The sequence below is a fragment of the Ovis aries genome, chromosome 3 (genome assembly GCF_016772045.2).
Source record: "Ovis aries strain OAR_USU_Benz2616 breed Rambouillet chromosome 3, ARS-UI_Ramb_v3.0, whole genome shotgun sequence".
Taxonomy (NCBI): Eukaryota; Metazoa; Chordata; class Mammalia; order Artiodactyla; family Bovidae; genus Ovis; species Ovis aries.
Window position 1 is genome coordinate 189948340 of NC_056056.1, and position 21310 is coordinate 189969649.

The window sequence follows — 21310 nt, forward strand, 5'->3', positions numbered from 1 at the left end:
TAATAAAAGTCAGTGTTATTCAAATTCATTCACTAAAAAAGCAGTTTTATGGGGACTTTCCTGGCCATCCAGTGGTGGAGAATCTGCTCTGCTACACAAGGGGCCCTGGTTCGATCCCTGGTTGGGGAACTAAGATCTCACTTGCCACAGAGAAACTAAACCCTGGGGTGCGGCCACCGAGCCTGCACACCTCAAGGAAAGATTCCTGCCTGCTGCAGCGAAGACCTGATGCAGCCAAGCAAATAAATAGTTTTAGAAAGCAATTTTAGTACTCTTTTGTGCTATGTCCTACATCATACATATATTGAAAAAAAAAAAACCCCACTCATTAGAATACCCCTTAATCCTGGAGCACAGAATATGTTCTAGAAACTGCCCCTGCCCTCCCACCATAAAAGCTTTATACATAGCTGCCCAAAACAGCATCTGGTCTAAAATAATCCAATTTACTGCAAACACTGATGAGTGTTCACCTTCTCTTCAATCACTTCCAACTCTCCATTTGTCATTCATCTCACCAATAGGTGTCTGGGTTAAATCTCCCTGTTTTATAGTCACTGGAAAACCAAACCAAATGGAGAAGAAGGAAAGGACCACATTTTCAGAGTTTTAATATCATCTTTGGATTCTAATTGGATCTACTTTGCTTACAATTCTAATCATTTGGGTCCGTTATTTTCATTTTGAACTAAGATAGATTACCTGTATTGTGATGCTTCCCTTTATTCATCTGTAAAATGGAAATAAAGCTGATCACATAGAATAAAGGTGATGCTATATCTTCCACTTGCTGAGAAATATTACATTGTCTGAAGTCTTTGTGGGAAAATTAAACACCAAACAATTACAATGATTGACCACTAAATTTTTAAAGGGTAAGAGAGCCTCTTTTTTTTCCTGTACCCAAATAAGTGGGAAAATAAAAAACAAAAACTATTCTCTAAATAGAACAACCGAAAATTGTTTTTCACCTTGCCTGAGAAATCAAACTTGTTATCGTTACCATGGCAACAAGTTGTCAGTCTGAAGACTGGAGTTTCTCTGGCTTGCCTGCTTATTGAGCAGAAGGAAATAGAACACTTTATTAGTATTATTTTATTTTAAAATTAAAAATTAGCAATGTGTTGACCTTCCCTATTGGTCCAGTGGTTAAGAATCCACCTGCCAGTGCAGGGGACATGGGTTTGATTGAGTCCAGGAAGATTCCACATGCTGCAGGGCAACTGAGCCCACTTGTCACAACTACTGAAGCCCGGGTGCTCTGGAGCCCATGCGCAGTAACTAGAGAAGCCATCTTAACGAGAAGCAACTAGAGAGCAGCCCTAGCTTGCCACTGCTAGAGAAAGCCCTCACATAGCAAAGAAGACCCAATCTAGCCATAAATAAATAAATAAATAAATAAAATTTAAAAATTAATGTCTTTATGTTCTTGAATGGTCGGAATACACATAGAGTAATAAGAACCACATTGCAAAAGGAATTTGGGCAAGGGTACTAACAAAGGGAGCTGGGCTCAAGGCACAGAATTTGCCGTCTCTGACCTGCTGGTGGCTGGGCGGTGACCTCTTGGCTGTCCTGACTGGACTCTAAGTCCCTTCACTTGGCTTTGTTTCCTTGTCTCTGGTGGGAAATACTGGATCAGTGACAACATGTGTATGAAAATCCATTTTCTCACCAGTCAACAAGTGCTTATTCAGTGCATATTATCAAGCTGGTGCAAAAGTAATTGAGGTTTTTCACTGTTGAACTTTGCCATTTGATGTTGGAATACATTCTTAAATAAATGTGGGTATGTTATACATCATGGGCTTCCCTGGTGGCTCAGGCGGTAAAGAATTTACTTGCAATGCGGGAGACCCAGATTCGATCTCTGGGTTGGTAAGATCCCCTGGAGAAGGGAATAGCTACCCACTCCGATATTGTTACCTGAAGAATTCCATGGACAGAGAAGCCTAGTGAGCCACAGTCCATGGGATCATAAAAAGTCAGACATGACTGAGTGGCTAATACTTTCATGAAATGTCATTTTAATGCACATTTCCTGCTTTATTTTTTTTTTCTAATGACTTATTACTTGCTGTGTATTTTATATATATTTGAGACTATGGAAATTATATTAGACAAAAAGCAAATTCAAGCAGTTTTCTTATTCAAGTTCAAATGGGTTGTAAAGCAGCAAAGACAACTCACAACATCAAATACACATTTGATCCAGGGACTGCTAACTAACATACAGTGCAATGGTGGTTCAAGACGTTTTGCAAAGGAGATGAGAGCCTTGAAGATGAGGAGTACAGTGGCTGGCCATTTGAAGTTGACAACAACCATCTGAGAGCCATCATCGAAACTGATCCTTTTACAACGACACAAGACATTGCTGAAGAACTCAACATCAACCATTCTACAGTCATTTGGCATGAAGCAAATTGGAAAGGTGAAAAAGCTCAATAAGTGTGTGTCTTGTGAGTTGACCACAAATTTTAAAAATTGTCATTTTGAAGTGTCATCTTCTGTTATTCTATGGAACAACAATAAACCATTTCTCTATTGGATTGTGATGTGCAGAAATTGGATTTTATATAACAACTGCCAATGACCAACTCAGCTCAGTGGTTTGGCTGAGAAGAAGCTCCAAAGCACTTCCCAAAGCCAAACTTGCACCAAAAAAAGGGACATGGCCATTGTCTTGTGGTCTGCTGCCCGTCTGATCCACTATAGCTTTCTGAATCCCAGTGAAACCATTACATCCGAGAAGTATGCTCAGCAAATCAATGAGATGCAGCCACACCTGAAGCCAGCACTGATCAACAGAAAGGGCCCAATTCTTCTCCACGACAAAGCTCAACTGAACGTTGTATGACCAGCACTTCGAAAGTTGAACAAATTGGGCTACAAAGTTTTCCCTCATCCACCATATTCACCTGACTTCTCAGCAACTGACTACCACTTCTTCAAGCATCTCAACAACTTTTTGCAGGGAAAACGCTTCCACAACCAGTAGGAGGCAGAAAATGCTTTCTAAGAGTTCCTGAGGCATGGATTTTCACACTACAAGAATGAGCAAGCTTATTTCTTGTTGGCAAAAATGTGTTGATTGTAATGGTTCCTATTTTGATTAATAAAGATGTGTTTGAGCCAGATATCATGATTTAAAAGTCATGGTCCAAAATCACAATTATGTTTGAACCAATCTAATACCTACCAGGTACCATTTCAGGACCTGACATGACGTTTGAACAAACAGACAAAAGTACTCCCACCATAGGCTCACATTCTTGTGGGGGAAAACAGACCAAAACCAAACAGGTAAACCAAAACATAATATCAGATAGTAATAGAAACCACCGAGAAATATAAAGCATATTAAGACAGTAATAGGAAAATTTTTGAAAGAAGAGGGAAATACTGAAAAACTAAAAGCTTCCAGAAAACCATAATGCATGTACAACTAGGCCTGATAGATGTAGATATTACACATGAATGTACTAATATATCAGTCATTTTTAAAAAAACAAATACAGATTGAATAGGACCCTCTGTTTGTCAGGTACTGGGATCATTGCTGAGAAAAGTGGGACAGACTCAGTTCTAGAGCTTAAAGTATTTCAAGCCCAAATACTGCTAGTGAAAGCCCCAAATTTGAGATCTTCAATTCTCTTAGGACTATATATGTTATCCCTCTTGAGTAAATTCCTTTAAAGTTTTCCAAGTATGCTTAAAAAAAAAAAGAAATTATTTTTAATTAGAGGATAATTGCTTTATAATATTGTGTTGGTTTCTGTTGATGTATTAATAGCAACATGAATTGGCCATAGGTATATGTATGTCCTCTCCCTCCTAAACCTCCCTCCCCCAAGTATGCTTTATTGCTCAAAAAACGCCTTTTAGGATACTTTTATGTAGTTTCTTACCAAAAAAAAAAAGAGAGAGAGAGAGAAGACTTAAAACTTTTCATCGTCTGGCTTACAATTTTACATAGCAACAAGATTCTTGAGAGTCCCCTGGACTTCAAGAAGATCAAACCAGTCAATCTTAAAAGATTTCACTCTGAATAGTCCACCCTGAATATTCATTGAAAGGACTAATGCTGAAGCTGAAGTTCTGATACTTTGGCCACCTGATGTGAAGAATGGCTCATTAGAAAAGACCCTGATGCTGGGAAAGATTGAGGGCAGGAGGAGAAGGAGGATCAGAGGATGCGATGATTAGATAGCATCATCAACTTAATGGACATGAGTTTGAGCAAACTCTGGGAGATAGTGAAGGACAGGGAAACGAGGCATGCTGCAGTCCATGAGGTGGCAAATAGCTGGACACAACTTAGCGACTGAACAAACAGAAGAAAGTATACGTGGAGTCCGAAAGAATTTGAACAGTTTTGTGAAAAGCGGAGCCATTCCTAGCAACAAAGTAATGCTGAAAGGTTTGGCGTGTGCACTCTGCTAAGGAGCCTATAAAAACAGATTGCACCTTGGGATGAAGAACTGGGCAAGGCATACAATTGCGGAAGGACAACCAAGCCCTCCCTCTCCTGCTGAGGTTGTGCTGGCAACAGATAACAGAACTTCAGGAATATTGGACCACCCGGTGTGGCAATTCCTGTGTTCTTATCTGACCGTATTTATTCTTTATTGTCTCATAAAGAACCTTTCACCAACTTGGCAACTTTGCCAAATAACTCATAGGCACTGTATTTTTATGTGACCATAAAACAGCAGTGATTGTGGTAAGCACACTTAACTGCTTTGTGGATGGTCACCGCTCAGCGTGGATTATAATTGTTTGCTTTCTTTACCTGGATTGAAGACCATATTCCGAGATACTTTGTAAGTAATTCTGAGATGTTTTGTAAATACTGTATGCAGCAATATAGAAATGTTTGTTTTACAGCGGTAGACAGGGCTGAGCAAAACGGGGCATTCACAATAGAACTCTTGGGAAATACAGAGTCTAGAAACTTGCAGATGCGTTTCTAAGGGTTGAAAGCTGTACTTGTCCTCATCTAAAGTTTTGTTTTTTGTTTGTTTGGTTGATTGGTTTTGTTTGTTTGCTTTGTTTTGTTTCAAGTGCTTGTTAATCTTTAGACCATCAGAATAACATCCTGTTGCCCTTGGGTTAATCTTGCTATCCCAATTGGAACACGACTGTGTTGTGTCAGGTGCCTTTGAGAATCTCATCAAGGTGAACAGTTGATAACGTTGAGACCTGCAGCATCTCTGATGAAAGCTTAGGGAAAAACTATTCATGTAGGAGCTTGTCCATCTCTGGGCTTTTTGTGCCCAGGCCTCTCTTTTCCACTCGCAATCTTACATGTACTCCCATTAATTCTCTTCACAAGAGGCATTTTTGGTTCTTTCCAGTTCAGAGGATATTGTAATAGGAGTGCCATTACCACAAGTTCTGGGTGGTGGAACACCATGGTTCCACCCCTTTCTTCCAACAGAACAGCCTGTACCGAGGCAGGCAGCAGCAATCCTTTGGAAGATGCTGACAGTCAGTTAATTAATGGCAGAACCCACGTGTGCATAGGGGATATTATGACATGTTCCCTCTGAAAGATTATTTCTACTCAAAGTAAAAATGTTAATAAGCTAATGAGCCTATGATTTTTTTTTCAGATTTGGAGACTGATTTTAATTGCATTGTATCAATAGAATCAACACATTCTCATTTTCCTTTCTACATTAATTAATTTATTTTGAAATGCACAGATTGTGGAGATTGTGTAAACTATAACTTACACCATCTCAGCATTGCTCTGTGCTTGCTACAGGTTCACAGCATTGATCTACCTCTTTCAAATTCTTTTTGTTTTCCTTAATTGCCAGCCTTGCCTGAATATGGGCTTTTTTGCCTTTCCTTTCTATTTTTTTTGCCTTCCACAAGCCAGACCAAGGCTCAGCTGTTTCCTTTAGTTGCCATTCAGCCCTCAGAAAGCAAGGTTCTACTCTGACTTTTGAAATACTCGTCTGCCTTCCGTATTTCACCGGTTTAGACTATTTTGGTTGGGTCATCATGACATGCTGGATCATTTCTTATGTTGTTTTCTTACATCCTTGCCTGTGATTCTATTTGATTGGATATAAGTGGATGAGTCGCTTTTGCCTGTTGTTGTTTAGCTGCTAAGTCATGTTTGATTCTTACAGTCCTGTGGACTGTAGCCCACCAGGCTCCTCTGTCCATGGAATTCTCCAGGCAAGAATACTGAAGTGGGTTGCCATTTCCTCCCCAAAGGAATCTTCCCAACCCAGGGATCAAAACCAAGTCTCCTGCATTGGCAGGTGAATTTTATACCACTGAACCATCAGGGAAGCCCCCACTTTGGCCTTATATTTGAATAAAATCAGCTCTCTCCTCAGCCGTATGTATGTATGTGAGTGGTGAAGGCTAGTGGTGGTAATAGGGTGAAGAAGAAAATTTGGGGAGAAAAACCTTCTTATGCCTGTGATAGTAGCAGCTTCTCCCAGTCCAAGGAAGGATTCTCCCATTGAGATTTCCTAGAAAATACAGAGACTCCCTGAAATGCTTACAGACCAGCATAGGTTTCTGTCCAAATCCAGACATTCTTAGAGCTGTTTGGCAAATAAAAGCAAAGAGATTTCTGAAAATAAGAATTTCTTTGCAAAAGCCCCACGCCTGTCCAGACTGAATTTTTTTTTAATAAAAAATTTTGTTTTAAATTTCAGGCTGGTCAAAATGGTTAGTTTTTTCAAATCTCCCCAGGAGCCTGTATCATGTGGGAAGAAGGGATGATATAGATGATCACATGTTGTTGATTGAAAATGTATGTGGGTGAGCAGGTCAAGATCTTTCTTTTCATTGACAGTGAGTGATCTGTACACAGTAGATACTCAGAAAAGATTTAATTTAAACAAATTTAATATTTAATGTTTATTGCTTACTAAAAAAGCTTTTGGTGGGGATAAAAATACATGTTGAGTTGACTGAAAAGTTCATTTGGGTTTTCCTATAACATCATCTGAACAAACTATTTGGCCAATCCAAGATAAGCTAAAATGTTTTAAAATAACTTCCAAAACCCTTGTGTAAGTAACAATCAGGCAGAGATGGACCAAGCAGTGCTCAGCAAGCCCCAAGAAAGGGCTGGAATGAGGAATACAGGAAAATCTTGCTTAGCACGTTCTTCAGGGGCCACTACCTGGCTGATGAGCTGGCATCACCAGTGTCGCACCCTAATTCGGTTTCATGACCCCAGGCTTTGAAGGGTCACCTTGAAAGGTGATCTCAGCACCAGGTGCCATGGTCACTGACCTGGCATGACCTCTCCTGCATCTGCGTAGGCCCCGGAGCTAAGGAAGCTTTCACACTCCCAGATCCCAGTAACTCTGTGGGTGTCCCTGTCCTGGTCGGATCTGCCTGCAGGCTGTTGTTCTTGCTGACCCACACTTAACAGGAAGCATGAAATCAGACAGAAGCTATTTGCCTCTGTGCTCCTCCACATTCCTCAGCCCCCCTCCGCTGTTCTCCAGGGAAGCATGTCCCCCGGAGGTGCGGTCTGGCCGAGGACCAATGCCCGTCAAGCCAGAACAGAGAGAAGCTGGAGAACTTTGCCCTCTCCTAATCCTTCCAGCCCAACCTCAGCCGACGAGGCCTTGAGTTAGTCCGGCAAATGTGCTGGACAAGAGATGCCAAAACCTGAGGATAGTCGCTATTTGACCTGTGCCATACCAGCCCCTTATGGATGATTGTTTATGCCCTAATAGGGACTTCCCTGGTGACTCAGACGGTAAAGCGTCTGCCTACAATGCAGGAGACCCGGGTTCACTACCTGGGTCGGGAAGATCTCCTGGAGAAGGAAATGACAACACACTCCAGTATTCTTGCCTGGAAAATCCCATGACCGAGGAGCCTGTTAGGCTGAGCGACTTCACTTTCACTTTCTTTTTCACTTTATGCCCTCGTAGGGCTCCCCAGATGGCGCTAGTGGTAAAGAATCCACCTACCAATGCAGGAGACTCAAGAGATGCACCTTCCATCCCTGGGTCAGGAAGATCCCCTGAAGGAGGAAATGGAAACCCACTCCAGTATTCTTGCTTGGAAAATTCCATGAACAGAAGAGCCTGGTGGGCTGCAGTCCAAGGAGTCGGACATGACTGAGCACACAGCACATTCTTGCTTACCCTCGGCTGAGCTGGCCTCGCTTTTACTCAACCCTGTTGCATTGTCTCCAGCCTTTCAACAGTCTGAATTCAACAGACTGAATTCATGGTGGAGGCATGAATTCAGGAGTCCCACTCCCTGGAGTCTTGCTTCTTCTTGCTTCCATGCTCCAGTGGGTACTTACCTATGCTGGACTAGAACTTGATGTGGGGCCACACTCACTTTTTTGTTTAGAGTTTCTGTACTATACAGTAGGGTCTCATTAGTTATCTATTTTATAAATAGTAGTGTATATATTGGAGAAGGCAATGACACCCCACTCCAGTACTTTTGCCTGGAAAATCCCATGGATGGAGGAGCCTGGTAGGCTGCCGTCTATGGGGTGGCACAGAGTCGGACACGACTGAAGCGACTCAGCAGCAGCAGTGGCAGTGTATATGTATCAGTACCAATCTCCCAATTCATTCCACCCTTCCTCTTCCCCTCTTGCTATCCATTCATTTGTCCTCTGTGCTGTGCTGTGGTTAGTCACTCAGTCGTGTCCGACTCTTTGCAACCTCATGGACTGTAGCCCACCAGGCTCCTCTGTTCATGGGAATTCTCTAGGCAAGAATATTGGAGTAGGCTGTTATGCCCTCCTCCAGGGTCATTTGTCCTCTCAGTTCAGTTCAGTTGCTCAGTCATGTCCAACTCTTTGTGACCCCATGGATTGTAGCATACCAGGCTTCCCTGCCCATCACAAACTCCTGGAGCCTGCTCAAACTCATGTCCATTGAGTCGGTGTTGCCATCCAGCCATCTTATCCTCTGTTGTTGCCTTCTCCTCTCACCTTCAATCTTTGCCAGCATCAGGGTCATTTCCAATGAGTCAGCTTTTCGCATCAGGTGGTCAAAGGACTGGAGTTTCAGCTTCAACATCAGTCCTTCCAATGAATATTTAGGACTGATCTCCTTTAGGGTGGACTGGAGTCTTTTCCAATACCACAGTTCAAGCATCAATTCTTCAGTGTTCAGCTTTCTTTATAGTCCAACTATCACATGCATACATGACCACTGGAAAAACCATAGCTTTAACTAGATGGACCTTTGTTGACAAAGTAGTGTCTCTGCTTTTTAATATGCTGTCTAGGTTGATCATAAGTTTTCTTCCAAGGAGCAAGTGTCTTTTAATTTCATGGCTGCAGTCACCATCTGCATTGATTTTGGAGCCCAAGAAAATAAAGTGTGTTTCCATTTCTTCCCCATCTATTTGCCATGAAGTGATGGGGCCAGAAGCCATGATCTTGGTTTTCTGAATGCTGAGTTTTAAGCCAACTTTTTCACTCTCCTCTTTCACTTTCATCAAGAGGCTCTTTAGTTCTTCTTTGCTTTTTGCCATAAGTGTGATGTCATCTGGATATCTGAGGTTATTGATGCTTCTCCCGGCAATCTTGATTCCAGCTTGTGCTTCATCCAGCCTGGCATTTCACGTGATGTACTCTGCATATAATTTAAATAAGCAGGGTGACAATATACAGCCTTGACATACTCCTTTCCTGATTTGGAACCAGCCTGTTGTTCCGTGTCCAGTTCTAACTGTGCTTCTTGGTCTGCATACAGATTTCTCAGGAGACAGGTGAGGTGGTCTGGTATGTGTCCTCTATGTCTATCTATTTCTACTTTGCAAGTAAGTTCCTCTGTATCATTTTCACACTCACTTTTCAAACATATCCAGGCTATTGGCTACTTTCTGGGAGGTCAGAGCCCTTGCTGATTTAGTTTTCAGAGCTGGAGTTCTTGTTTCCTCTTCTTGCTTACTGGCATTTGCCACCGAGGTCCCAGCATACATGCACGCATCTGTATGCAGGATAAGAGCACACACCCTTCTTCTGCCTGTTAGAACTCTAACCTGTCTAGATCTCATGCTGCCCGTAGCTGCCTGGAGTACTTGCCAGTTCTCTCCTGCTTGTCTAGCTCCCTGGTCCTGGTGCTCCTCTCCTGTAACTAATTAGGTCCTGGCAGGACAGAAGGTCCTTTCAGATCATTACTGTTCTTAGTGATGCTTTACTTACCAATCAGCTTCCTGGTTTACTCCATCATCTTCACATAACCAAGTGAATCTGCTCAAATTGTGTAAGGATATTCATGTTCAATAAATATTTGTTGCCATTGATTTGATTTGCCCAATCATTGTGTGCCTTATGAGCTGTGTTCTCTCAAAGAAATTCAATGAAAATGAACTGAGCTAAGACAAATTGGATGATAGTGTTAGTCGCTCAGTCCTGTCCGACTCTTTGCAACCCCATGTACTGTAGACCTCCAGGCTCCTCTGTCCATGGAATTCTTCAGGCAAGAATACTGGAGTGGGTAGCCATTTCTTTCTTCAGGGGATCTTCCTAACCCGGGAATTGAATCTGGGCCGCCCACATTCCAGGCAGGTTCTTTACTGTCTGAGCCACCAGGGGTGATAGTCAATGGCCTTAAAGTGGATTTATAAAAAATATCAACAGAAAGTTCCTTTATATAGTGTTCTGGTGCATTTCTAACTACTGACAGAAAGAGGGATAGAGAAACAGTGTCAGGAATGGTACTGGCAGACAATTAAGCAGACATAAAGACAAAGTATATTTAAGCCAGTAAGAGTTGATTGCCTAAATTTTATTCAGCCACAGCTAGTCAGTAAGATCTAGATTAAAGAAAGCTTCATTATAGACTAGTTGGTATATCACAGATGAAATTGTCTCTATTCTCCTTAAATCTCCAACGTCATGTCCTCTTAATGCTGGAACAAAAGTAAGCCATGTCCATCTCATCCTGCATTTCTTTGTTTTTAATTTAAAAACTTTTAATAAAGTATAGTTGGTCTACAACAGTGTATTCATTTCAGGCATAGTGATTCAGTATGTTTACAGCTTATACTCCACTAAAAATTACTACAGGGTAATAGCTGTAATTCCCTGTGCTACGTCCTCATCACTTATCTATTTTGTATAATAGTTTGTGTCTCTAAATTCCCTACCCCTAAACTGCCCCTCCCCACTTCTCTCTCCCATTTGGTAACCACTAGCTTGTGTTCTATATCTGTGAGACTGTTTCTATTTTGTGCATGCATTCATTTGTATAATTTTTTAGATTCTATATAAAAGTGATAAGGGCTTACCTGGTTGCTCTGTGCTAAACAATCTGCCTTCAGTGCAGGAGACCTAGGTTCAATCTCTGGGTGGGGAAGATCCCCTGGAGAAGGAAATGTCAACCCATTCCAGTATTCTTGCCTGGAGGATTCCATGAACATAGGAGCCTGGTGGGCTACGGTCCATGGAGTCGCAAAGAGTCAGATATGACTGAGCGACTAAGCACACACATGCCCAGAAGTGATATCATACAACATTGCAGTGTCTGTACACAGAGTCCTCAGCCTTTTTCTCTGGGAGACAGTGTGGTAACAAGGACAATGAACATGGCTTTGGGGCCTAAAAGTCTGTAGGTGTCGCTTGTTAACAGAGTGGCATATAACTGGATCAGTTCCTTATCTAGACATAAATAGATGAATCATTGAAGGCATCTGTAAAATGAGGACTACCACATATCTCTTAGGCAGCACAGTGGTTAAAAATCCACCTGCCAATGCAGGAGGCTCTGGAGATGAGGGTTTGGTCCCTCGATTGGAAACATCCTCTTGAGAAGGAAATGGCAACCCACTTCAGTATTCTTGCCTGAAAGAGAGGAGCCTGGTGGGCTACAGTCCATGAAGTCGATAAGAGTCAGATACAACTGGGCAACTGAGCACGCACATATCTCTGGGGCCTTGTAATGACCAAATGATGAAATTTCTTTAAAGTATTTTACAGGGTGTCCAGCTCAATACATAGCAGTTTCTTATCCCCTCTTTCTTCACTTTTCATATTTTCTCCCAAAGGAGGGGAAAAGGGCACGACTGAGAGTATCTCCTGTGCTGAACTGTTGCCCCACTCTCCCACAGATGGTTCCACTCACACCTGCCCTCCCTTCCAGGCGCAGTAGCTCCCCTCACCCCAGGCACTTTGTCTTCTGCTTGTGATGGCATCTTGAGAATATCTTCTGCTTTTTTCTTAGTCTCTGATGATTTTCTTCCTCTTTTCAAAGATAATATACTAAGATGAGCTGTGAGTTTTCACTACCAATTTTCTCACCATGTGTCATCTCCTTAATTCTTTTATTGATTTATTTTTAAATTTATTTTTAATTGAAGAATAATTGCTTTACAGTGTTGTATTGGTTTCTGCCATAGAACAAGGCAAATCAGTCACAAGCATGTATATGTCCCCCTCCCTCTGGAACCTCCCTCCCATCCCTCTAGCTTGTCACAGATCACGGAGTTGAGCTCCCTGTGGCTCACACACTTTTAAGTCCCTCTAGAAGGGAATCTCCAGCCTGGAATGCTGTCTTTCTGGCTTGATGAGATGACTAGTAACATTGAAGTGTTCTCCATGCTCATTAGACGATGAGTGTTTTTGCATGTGTAAAGAGTTAAAGACCTTAGAACTTTTTGTATTGTATTGGAAAGGCTGCCTTAAAGAAAAAGATAATACAGGGAATTCGGGTCACAAAATTAGAAAATTCTGTAATGTTATATTTCCATCAGCAGTAACTAAACATTTGTGTTTCTGAAGCAAGATATAATATGTAATTAATAATCTAATGATAATCTCTAAATTGGTCAATATAACAACCAATAGGAAATGGGCTTTAGAGATATATGAACAAAGAAAAACAGAAAGATTGACTTGTGTTAGTGTCCCTTTAAGAAACATCTGTTATTATTTTGACCCATTTTTCAGAGTGAAAACCTTCCAGAAGCATCATACATTATACATTTGGCAAATTACGGCACTTTCACCTAATTGCTCCTTTAGGAGCTAATGACCCCCTTCGCAGCTTTGTCTAAGACACCTGATTCAATCAGCACAGAAAAGGTATGCTCAGCCTCATCCATTGCTTTGTAGATTTGCACTTAGTTCAAAACTACGTGCAAAAGTTCAAAGTGTCTTTAAAAAATCTAATCAATCTAGTGTACTGTAAGCATTGCTGAAACTTACACATTTCTAAAAATTTGTAAAGGTGACTTTGGTGAATGGATTTTTGTCCTTAAATAGACATAGCTTGCTGTATATGCAAACTGACTACTTGTGCAGAATCAACCCTGGAAATTCACAGAATGTGCCCTTTGCTCACTTAATATTGAAAATCACAGCATAACCTTAGTGACCTCATTTAGTTAAGAAATCTGTGTGTGATTATACAAATACGATGCAGAAACCTTATCATGATCTATGCCCAGCATGCTTTTCTGTTATTTGTAGAAGTCAATTTGTAGATTGGATTCTCTATTATTTTTGAATAAATACTTGATTTCTTGGCAAATAAAAAATGTTCAAGCTAGATTTAGAAAAGGCAGAGGAACGAGAGATTAAGTTGCCAACATCTGTTAGATCGTTGAAAAAGAAAGAGAATTCTGGGAAAACATCTACTTCTGCTCTATTGACTACTCCAAACCCTTTGACTGTGTAGATCACAACAAACTGGAAAATTCTTCAAGAGGTGGGAATACCAGACCACCTTACCTGCCTCCTGAGAAACCTGTATGCAGGTCAAGAAGCAACAGTTAGAACTGAACAACAAACTACTTCAAAATTGGTAAAGGACTAAGTCAAGGCTGTATATTGTCACCCTGCTTATTTAACTTACAGACAGAGTACATCATGCAAAATGCCAGGCCAGATGAAGCACAAGCTAGAATCAAGCTTGCCAGCAGAAATATCTATAACCTCAGAAATGTAGATGACACCACCCTTATGGCAGAAATCGAAGAGGAACTAAAGAGCCTCTTGATGAAAGTGAACGAGGAGAGTGAAAAAGTTGGCTTAAAACTCAACATTCAGAAAAGATCATAGCATCTGTTCCCATCACTTCATGGCAAACAGATGGGGAAGAAATGGAAACAGTGACAGACTTTATTTTCTTGGGCTCCAACATTACTGCAGACGGTGACTGCAGCCGTAAATTAAAAGACGCTTGCTCCTTGGAAGAAAAGCTATGACAAACCTAGATAGCACATTAAAACAGAGACATTACTTTGTCAACAAAGGTCCGTTTAGTCAAAGCTATGGTTTTTCCAGTAGTCCTGTATGGATGTGAAAGTTGGACCATAAAGAAGGCTGAGGGCCAAAGAATTGATGCTTTTGGACTGTGGTGTTGGAGAAGACTCTTGAGAGTCCCTTGAACTGCAAGGAGATCAAACCAGTCAGTTCTAAAGGATATCAATCCTGAATATTCATTGGAAGGGCTGATGCTGAAGCTGAAGCTCCAATACTTTGGTCACCTGATACCACGAGCCAACTAATTAGAAAAGACCCTGATGCTGGGAAAGATTGAAGGCAGGAGGAGAAGGGGGTGACAGAGGATGAAGTGGTTGGATGGCATCACCGTTTCAGTGGACATTCGTTTGAGCAAGCTCCGGGAGACTGTGAAGGACAGGGGAGCCTGGTGTGCTGTAGTCCATGGTATCATAAAGAGTCGGACAAGACTGAGTGACTGAACAACAACAAAGCTTCATGAAGCTTAAAAATAGCTTTCTGTAAAAAGGTGAATAGTATAATTCAAAACTACTTCTCTATTCATATAATCTGAAAATTGTAAAGCTGGAAGAGACCTAAAAATAGAATATATTTCAATATCCTTACTACACTGGCAAGCAAAAAGAGATCCATGAAATACCAAGTGACTTGCTAAGGTCTATTTCTCCCTGAAAATTTGTTACCAAACTAGGATAAGAACCTAGTTTATGAGATACTTGATTGTGTGGAAAAGGGGAGGCCATACACACTTAAGAAGAGATTTTTCAAGAATTTAAAAATCATTTCATCCAAATGATGACAATATGGTGCAGAAGTAAACAGACTTATGTTGGAAAACCATCATTCTAATTAGTTGATTTTTTTCGCCTATATAGAGTATCCTTTTCCAACTGAATTTTGTATTTGTTCACATTTCTTTTAAATGAAAATGAGTAACTCAATAGTTATTTTCATTTGGAGTTTCACAAACTAAGGGTTTAATTAGTTACACTGATAGAAAAAAAGTGTCTTAGGTAAGTGTGATATATGAAAGCTATAATGAGAAGTTTTTTACCTATACAATATAATCATCTATAAGTATTATCCATTATAGATAAATATAGCCAGAGGATTGTTAGTTTTGCTAATTACAGACAATCTTTATTCATCGTAAGATATTATCTACTAGTTTAACCTGGCTTTGGTGGTTATTTTTACCTAAAAATAATGAAAGTGTAGAAATGAATATAGACTACTCTTTAATTCTAACTTTTCACTCACATCAGTTTGTATTATAGTATATAAACTGAGAGGATTTGCTTATGGTGATATTTCTCTGAATTATGTTTCCCTGCTGCATATGTTCAGTCTACTTTTTCCTCCTGTAATAGTCAAAACCAGGGAGTACTGAAAAGCCAGGCCTTCAGATTAACACATGTGAGTAGCAGACACCATCAGTCCCAGCCTAGCTGCCCCTCTAAGGAGCTCTGAGAAAATCTCAAATTAAAACAAAAGAGATCCAGGGCCAAGTCAGGTGCTGGCAGTCCATCAACAGGAAAGCAGAAGACAATTTAAAAGGGAGTTTAGATGCTGTAACCCAAGATTAACTGAAGAAGGTAGCACAATCAAATGATAAATTAGAGGCAAATTAGAATTCAGAGCAACAGGAGAGGCCTGTGAGATCAGAGGGAGCTGAGAGGGAGATTAAGACAAGGATGTTTTCAGAACCCATTTATTATACAAACACTGACCCCTAATTGCCACACTGTCTGGGAATAACTGGCCTCCACCTGCTGGGCTGAGGTAGGTCTGCCATCAGGCACCATCTAGACCACCACCTAGTTTGGGGTTCATCATTTACCAAAAACATTAATAAGCATCTACTATGTGTGAGTATGCAAGGTACTGAGACTATAAAGAGGCATAAGACAAAATTGCTGTTCTTCAGACGCTCAGTCTACTGGAGAGTAAAAGAAACGCATATATCCTGAAAACCCACTATGTGCCGGCTGTCGTGGAGGGATTTTACATACATCATCTGTGATGGGTTGAATTGTGATCTCTGAAGCGATATGCTGAAGTCCCAACCCCAGTTGGGGCATCCTGGTAGCTCAGCTGGTAAAGAATCTGCCTGCAGTTCAGGAGACCCCCATTTGTTTCCTGGGTCAGGAAGATCCCCTGGAAAAGGGAAAGGCTACCCCCTCCAGTATTCTAGCCTGGAGAATTCCGTGGATTGTATAGTCCATGGGATCGCACACGACTGAGCAACTTTCAGTTTCAACCCCAGGACCTCAGAATGTGACCACATTTGGATGTCCCAGGTGTCATTAGTTACTGGACTAGTAGATAAATATTAATTCCAAGTGTATCTGCATAAGGGTTTATATTAATATATGAAGATGAGAAGAGACACAGAAACACAGGAAGATCCCAGTGTGAGGACACAGGCAGGGAATAAAAGGATGATCTGTCAGCCAAAAACACCAAGGATTGCGGCTGTCACCAGAAGCCAAGACAGGCATAGAATAAACAGATTGTCCCTCAGAACACTCAGAAGGAATCCACCCTGGTGACATCTTGATTTTTGATCTAGCTTTCAGATTGTATGGCTCAGTGGGTAAAGAATCCACCGGCAATGCAGGAGACACAGGAGATGTGGGTTCCACCTCTGGGTTGGGAATATCCCCAAAAGGAGAAAACGACAGCCCACTCCAATATTTTTGTCTGAAAAATCCCATGGACAGAGGAACCTGGTGGGCTACAGTCCATGGGGTCACAATGATCGGACACCACTGAGCACACAGCACAGCAGATTGTATGCCTCTGAATTACGCAGAAACTAATATACCATCTAATTTAATCTAAGCATTTGCATGGTAATAGTATTGTGTATGCGTGTGCTCCGTCATGTCCAACGCTTGACTCTTTGTGACCCCATTGCCCTCCAGGCTCCTCTGTCCATGGAATTTTCTAGGCAAGAATACTGGGTGGGTTGCCATTTCCTACTCCAGAGGATCTTTCCAACCTAGGAATCGAACCCATGTCTCTTGTGCATCTCCTGTGTTGGCAGACAGATTCTTTACCACTGTGCCACCTGGGAAGCCCAAGTAGTATTAGCCCCATTTAAAAACTAGAGTTTAAAAAAGAATGAAATAAAAGCATTCTTTAATACCATACACAAAAATAAACTCAAAATGTATTAAAAACCTAGATGTAAGACCTAATACTATGAAACTCTTAGAGGAAGACAAGAACACTCTTTGACATAAATTACCGCAATATCATTTTTGATCTGTCTCCTAGAGTAATGGAAATAAAAACGAAAATAAACAAATGGGACCTGAGTAAACTCAAAAGCCTTTGCACATCAAAAGAAACCATAAACAAAGTGAAAAGATAACCTGGAGAATGGGAGAAAATATTTATAACTACCTTTATTTCAAAAGAAATAGCTTTGGGATTAAATTGAACTGGATTCACATTCTGGTCAGTCACTGGCTAGCTAGAAAAACTTGGACAAATGGTTTAAACATTCCTAAGCCTACATTTGTCCATTTGTATGGAGATCATCCCATTGAGGTTCATACTTCCTGACTCACACTGGCCACTAGGAAGTCAATGATCAAATTTGTAGCCCAAGTATACAGGATCCCAGGTATGCTATTTTGTGTGTTTAAAAATATTTTGCTATCGTATAAATTTTTATTTGGCGGCTGTAAATTTTTGAGGGGGTAAATTAAGTTAGAAATAAACATAATTTTAGATGAGGCTGACCCCAATAAAATATCATCCATAAATCACAGGACAAGATTAATAATATCCTACCACAATCTAAATGATTGGCCTCCAATACAGGGTTTTATGCCCCATGAGATGAGGGCTGGGGGAAGAAAATGTTAGAGCTAGTATTTATATTTTTATTTATCAAAAAAAGAAAGGGAATATGCTTTCCTAACATTTGCTAAATGTTGACGCTCATAGTCTCATGTGATCCATGTTAGGACAGTCAAGCATGAGACAGCCGGAGAAAGAGCAGGAGTTGACGGTTGACTGCAGTGCTCACCCTGGTTCTTCCATGAAGGCAGATTGTAAAATGTTGCACCTGATCTGTGCTATTTAATTGAAGTTATAAATCACATTATTTAGCATGACAAAGCTTGCCGTCACAAAACAAACGGTGCAAACAAATGGTGGATAGGAGATAATATGCAAATACATGTGAACAAGAAAATTGCAGTGTGGACACTCCTGCTCCTAGAAAAAAACCTCATTTTCAGCTACATTGTGCAATTACAACAATGATGATTTAATTATATATGATAAGAAATTAACCCCTGAAATTCAAATTCATCAGTAAGATTATTTGAAATATGAATTGTATTCACTATTGTGAATAAGCCCTAAAAGTATATATTGTGCTTTGAAATGTTAGCTGAAAGTAGTCCATACGAATTATTTTATAAATTGCCTGAACAATGAACATATGCTCATCATCACCCTCTTCCTAAATCTCTCTTTAAGTTTCCTTACAGAATTGTTAATTACAAAACCAGTATGTGAAGAGTCATCAAAATGTTTTGGAAAATGGATCCAATGTGATAGGTTCAGAAACATAATTTATTAACAGCTTTGATATTCTCTTAGTGTCTCCACTATTATGTCCAATGGAACTTTATACAATAATAGAAATTTCTATATCTATGCTGTCAGTGTGGTAACTGCCAACTACATGCTGCCATTCCATACTTGAAGTATGGTTAGTATGACTGAGGAACCGAGGTTTCAATTTGATTTAATTTTGGTTAATTAAAATTTTTAATTTAAATACCCACATGTGGATAATGCCTACGTTACTGGACAGCACAGTTCTAGTACATGAGGTCCTTGAGACAGGCTGCTGAGTTCCTTCTAAGATTTCCCCAGCCCTCAGCACAGTGCCTGGTACATATTTGTTATATGAAATGATAAGTCAGTGGATGCAGTGCACGTTATTAGAGGACAAAGAGTAATTCCCATGGCATGCATGCATATCATTACAGTGACCATTGCACTCGTTATCCTAATGTGTAATGTGGAAAGAATTTGCTTAGGAAAATAATTGTGAAAAGTCCTTTGTTTACAGGCTAATTCATATAAGGTAGAATATTTAAAAATAACTTTTCTGTATGATTAAACTGGGTTATCAAGCAGATAAGATCCCATAAAACCTATAAAACTTGTTAGAGCCTTGCCAGGGCATGAGAGCCATAAACTCACAAGCTGACTTCCTTTTAAGGTGACTGCCTTTCTGGGTGAGATAGGAGCATATCCTGCTCATGCTGGGTGTTCTACATTGCTTCCCCAAGCAGGCACATCAGGCCAGCCATTCTGTCCTTTCATTGATGTGGAGCTAAGGAAATTTGGCTGCTTGAGCTGTTACTATGACTGTGTGTGCCAGACTGCTGCTAGGTCTGAGTAAAACAGGAGAAAAACTGGGGGAAGGTATTTTCAACAGTCAGCTAGAGCAGGCAGCACTGGCATTTCCAGAGTCCAGACTCACCACACTAAATGGGTAATGGCTGCTGGATTTTTTCCACTGGGCAGTTAACTGGCTTACCTCATTGCCTTGCTATGCTATTAACACCTGACACTTTAGAAAATGGTCATATTTGTCATCACTGCTGATAGGAAAGAACAGTATTCATAAATGTGTTAATGAAACTTCTAAGATAATGAAAATGACATGAATTAAAAGGCTATTTTTGAGCAAAATATAATGCAATCCATTGTGAAGTGAAAAAAAATGTTTAACAGATACACAGTATGATCCCAGGATTATGGAAATAAACATACATGTATAGAGTAAAAAGGGCTTCCCTGGTGGCTCAGATGGTAAAGAATCAGCCTGCAATATGGGAGACCTGGGTTCAGTCCCTGAGTTGGGAAGATCCCCTGGAGGGGGGGTCATGGCAACTCACTCCAGTATTCTTGCCTGGAGAATCCCCATGGATAGAGGAGCCTAGCAGGCTGCAGTTCATGGGGTCACAAAGAGTTGGACACGACTGAGAGACTAAGCACACGAATAGAGTAAAAACAGGAAAGACGCGTGAAAACATGAACAGAAGTATCTCACAGAAGTGGACTTTTAGGTGATCATTCCTTTTGGCTTATCAGTATTCTCCAAATTTTCTCTAACATAAACACGTTACTTTTATAGTGAAAGTAGCTCTATATTTTAAAAACTACATTTTCTATCTTGAATGACTAAACAATCCTTTGCTAGTGATGATAGTAATGGGCTTCACTGGTGGCTCAGTGGTAAAGAATCTACTTGCAATGAGGAAGGCTCAGGTTCACTGCCTGGGTCAAGAAGATCCCCTGGAGAAGGAAATGGCAACACACTCCAGTATTGTTGCTGTGAAATTATATGGATGGAGGAACCTGGCGGGCTACTGGAATCAGCCAGGTTCTATAGAATCAGACATGACTTAGAGACTCAACAATAGTAACAGAATAGGCAAAAAAAAAAAAAAAAAGGAAAGGAAAGAAAAGGTAAAAAAAGAAAAAGTCCTCAAATTTGTACTAAAAGCTCTACTTTTATCAATTTTCAAAATTTTTTCTGTCAGTTGCAATGAAATTGACTGTTTTCACAGACTCTTACTCAAGAGGAACCATTTTGGTCAACTGGAGATGGTCAACCCAGTTTCAAGATTTTAAATGAAATAAATTCATTTAAAAATTATGATAAATGATTTTTTGGGTAGATAATGCTGGGAACTCAGTGGATGATAAAACTGAAAGGTTGAAATATTTATTCAACTGGTTAGTGCTGGAAATGAGGCAACATGCTAGGGATAAAAGAGTTACCAAGACAGACACAACCCGTGTCATAGATTTAACCAAACTTTTTTTTTTTTTTTTTACTAATAAAGTAACTTGTTCCAAAAATGGGGTGTGTTGGATTGTAAAAAATTCTACAAGAAATTATTGTTTTTTTGGAACATCACATTATGGAATGGCCAATCTATTCAACAGAAAGGCATCGAAGCCCTATTCTACCATTTTAAAGGGTCCCCAGTGGCTCAAGCGGTAAAGAATTCACCTACAATTGAGAAGACACAGGAGACCTAGGTTTGATCC

General features: G+C 40.4%; 1 protein-coding gene across 10 annotated transcripts in view; it reads left to right on the top strand.

Annotated features, from left to right (window-relative positions):
* The window catches only part of LMNTD1 (lamin tail domain containing 1), a 507654-nt gene that overhangs the window by 338272 nt on the left and 148072 nt on the right, over positions 1-21310 (top strand). For 2 of the 10 annotated variants that reach the window (XM_060413303.1, XM_060413304.1), the window contains exon 5: positions 12917-13051. The exons of the other annotated variants lie outside the window; for them this stretch is intronic. The gene's annotated coding sequence lies outside the window, so the exon portion shown is untranslated. The remainder of the gene's footprint in view (positions 1-12916; positions 13052-21310) is intronic. 10 annotated transcript variants of the gene reach the window in all.